Below are 4,176 nucleotides of genomic sequence, written 5' to 3'. Positions count from 1 at the left end.
CTTAATAACTGCTCTCTTTTCTTTTTTGTGCATTGTTATATCACTGTGGCCCAAATTGTATGCATTCATTCCTCAGTCTAATATCTAAGTTTGAGTGTTTTTTCAGCTTTTTATGTTTTTGACAATCTGATGAGCTGTGTAGTAACCATTCGGGGTGTCCTGTAGAAGATTGGAAAGGGTCTGGTAGGTTTTTGGTCGCTAGGCAACAAGGGGTGTCGGAGGGGCACAAGTGGTCCACTGTTGCCTCCGCTGCACCTGCCTGCCTCGCCGCCTTCCTTCATCACTGACAACAGCACGACTCTCAAGGCTGTTGAAGTGTGTGTGTGTGTCACAAAGAAGGCCTTTCACTGACCACACGCACTCACCCCCCCCCCCCCCCATTCTCTCTCCCTGCAAAACCTTGTAACTCCTAGAATTGAATTAATTTAAATTTTTTTATTTTGATTCATTTATCGCAGATATTTAATTGGTTTATTAATATTAAAACTTAAATAATTGGTTAATTATATATCCATCCATCCATTTTCTATACCGCTTATCCTCACTCGGGTTGCGGGCTGCTGAAGCCCATCCCAGCAATCTTCGGGCGGGAGCCGGGGTACACCCTATATTTGAGAATGAATTATACTATTTATTTTTTTTTTTTTTTAAATTTAGCTCAGCATATGAAGTTGCCCAGTCCTATCACTGCAAAACCTCCCTGACAAAAGAACAGATTTTCAACTCTCCCATAAAAATGACACATTAACGGTCGTTAATACTGCCATCATTTTATTGAACAATGAACATAACGGCATAAAATTGCTTCACACACAGCACGCCCGTCACGCTAGTGAGGATAAGCGGTTCAGAAAATGGATGGATGGACAACGTGCTAACATTGCCACGCTTGTCTGTGTTGTAGCTTTCAGCCTCGTTTGTTGTTCAAGGAGTTTTGGGGCCACTGATGTTTGGCCACGCTTTCAGTTGTTTTTAACTTTCATTTTGTTGCACTGTTAAGCACACAACTGATTAACATAAAACATATGATATATGCATTTTTTTTAATGTTGATTTAGAGATAAAATATAGCAGAAGCTGCAACTTGTCTGTCTTGTAGCTTTCAGCCTCATTTTTATCTCCATTTTATACCGCATTTTTCACTGAGCTAATAAAAAGAAAAATGCTAAATCATTCTCATTGTGTGAAAAACAGTCAACTGTGAGTTGGGAATGAAAAAGCTCCCCGTCCTCAGCGGCGGTAAAACGGCAAGATTTCTTATCGACTTTCCAATTGTCCCCTTTGGAAAATCAATCCGAGGACTTGGCGGCAGAATGTATTTATTTTTTTCTCTGCCGAGGCAATTTGCGAGCAATCGATCATCATTTTCACCTCCTCGGCCCCTTGTGCGAAATCAAGACAAAGATTGACTACTTTGTCCCGTTAATTACTGTCCGCAAAGTACACAACCACAGTAAAACATCATCCCCCCCCCAAAAAAAAAAATCGCTCGTATTGGAATTTGTTGGTCAGTGATCGCGTTTTGTTGTCTCGCTTAAAGCAAGCGCCAATTTCGATGGTAATGATGGTAGCTAATGCTAATCTATGCCATTTTAGGTAGCGTGAAGGCGCGGAGGCTGGTGGTTGACTTGAGCTCTCGGCCGCTTTCACGATAGCTAGCAGCGCAAAAAGTGTTGAAGATTTCACAATATAAGTCAGTGGGCTACCGTGACGAACCGTCACGCGAGATATTGTGCCATATTCTGCCATATCGGTCACAGGAGCTCGCGTTAGCTTTTGAAGTTATGTTGACGAGAAAAGACTGGGATCAATTTGCTCATCGTGGGTGGGGGCATGTGGCCGTGTCGGTCTTCCCCAAAGTGGCCAGTTCGAGGTAGGGGTGACTGTTTGGACCGTGTTCACAGGAGGTCTTACTCGTTTTAAATGACATTTTTCAAGAAAAGAGTGATTTGTCAAAGTAGTCTGGACTGCTACGGGAGCTAGCATCGAAGCTACCGCTAACTGCAAAGGTGGACTGCATAGGCCTTATTTGTCACAAAAAAAAAAAAGTTTCCATTTACACTCGTTGTAACACACACTGGGTTATGTGGATGAGTTAAAAAAACAAAAACACTTACGAAGCTAGCAGCTAGTATGTTTGCCTCACAGTTCTGAGGTTCTGGTTTGAATCCCTGATTCCTCCTGCATTCCAAAAACGTGTCAAACATTAAGACATAAAAGACCAACAAAATATATATTTTATTGATTTTATTTTTAATCGGCACTAGAGAAATCCAAATGTAATGGAAAGTAATCAAGTTATGTTACTTTAATATTTTAGTCCTTGGATTACTTTACTGACTTCTTTTCACCATAATATTACATTTGTTCGCAGCTATATTAGGATCCAAGACCAAAAGATTAGGAACACCTTTTCGCGGCAATTTTGGAAAGGAATTAAACTGCAATTGGCCGAATTGACCACTAGATAGCGCAAATTGACTGTCGTTGTGCTTTCGTCCACAACAGGAAGTGACGTGCGCCACTCTACTGGGTCGCATTGTGGTCATCAGCAGCCAGGTGGCCTCCAACAAGCAAGAACTAGTTTCTCCAAACGACTTTAAGCCTTAGCTTAAGTAACACACACAATTTTTCACATTCTTAAATATGATTTTTTTTTATATATATTCCTAGTCGTAATATGCTTCATTTAAACATGGGGAAGTATATATATTTTTCTTTATACCATTCTATTCTACATAATAAAACACATTTGGTACAATGTGTTTAGCGCCATCTCGTGGACACGTATCTATACAGGTGCACACGAGTTGGAACCCTAGTGAGGATTAGCAGTGTAGAAAGTGGATAAATATTATATTTACTTAAGGTGTGTCATTAATTGTACAAAGAAATGAAAAGTAAACATTTTAAAAATGCTACAAATAAATTAAAATAACACAAAAAATAAATATACATTAAGATGTATATAAAATAGTATTTATTTTATGTTTAATTTGACTTTGGGAGTGTAAAAAAGTTGACATTTCAGCGCATCTAGGTTCTGGGATGAGCAAGAGGAATGTTTTGGGTCTGGGAATGCACGGCGGGCACCTTCCGGAATGCGCGCGTGTGCCAAGGTGATGAAACGCCGATAAACGTTGATTATCCGCACAATTCTCATTGAACAGCAAGAATTTTTGTTTTGTTTTAGATTTTAGTAGATCTAACAACGGGAAGGCACGTCTTTTTAAAAGCCACGCCAACGTCAACCACAACTTTCAGCGCAACTGCAAACTTTGTAACAGCACGAATGCAATTGATTTTGAATGTCTAACAAGCACAAGAAACCAACTGATTTTGAGAATGAAAGTTGAGATGTTTGCAGTTCATCTGACAAAATGTTTAAGGCATCCCCCACAAACGTGTTCCTCTTGTGTCACAGCAAGAATGCTATCAATGTTGAATATCAAGAGCAAGAAAGCTACTAATTTTGAAAATCCAACTCGAGATTTTTGATGTTTTTCAACCCCAACCCACAAACTTTCAGGGATTGTCCCTCTTGTATCACAGCGAGTATACTACTGATTTTGAAGCTCTAACTCAAGACGCTCGAGGTAGCTGGTACAAAACTTCCAATCGGTGCAAGAATCTTGTTGATTTTAAACCCTTGTTGCATCTCTTTGAATGAGTTGTCTTCAAACTTCACTCAGAGATTACTGGACTAAGAACAGGATTGATTTTGTGGAGTAGTGACATCATTCTTGGGGCCTGCAGAGGAAGGGAAAAAAATTGCCACCTCAGCATTTTCTTTTTTTTTTGGTCTCTTTCTTTGATACTGCAGTAATCTCTTTGAATTTTTACAGCTCTGTTATTATCCGCGCAGACAATGGAAAGTGTGGAGCAACGAGGCACTAATTCATTTTCTGTCCACCTTTCCTGCGTTTCTGTTCCCACAAAGCTCTTGGGGAAGGCGATTTGTCGTCATTAGGGGGAAATACAACACTTAACGTTTTTTTTTTTTTTTTTTTTTGCGTCTGCGATTGGCTGGCGACCAGTTCAGGGTGTACCCCGAAATCCTGCCCGAAGATAGCTGGGATAGGCTTCAGCACTGCCGCGATCCTTGTGAGGATAAGCGGCTCAGAAAACGGATGGATGGATGTTTTTTCTTTTGCGTTTGCGTCACTTCAAAGTTTA

Source organism: Phyllopteryx taeniolatus, chromosome 20 (assembly GCF_024500385.1).
Source record: "Phyllopteryx taeniolatus isolate TA_2022b chromosome 20, UOR_Ptae_1.2, whole genome shotgun sequence".
NCBI lineage: Eukaryota > Metazoa > Chordata > Actinopteri > Syngnathiformes > Syngnathidae > Phyllopteryx > Phyllopteryx taeniolatus.
The sequence above is the reverse complement of the archived record's forward strand: the minus strand, read 5'-3'. Positions refer to the sequence as shown.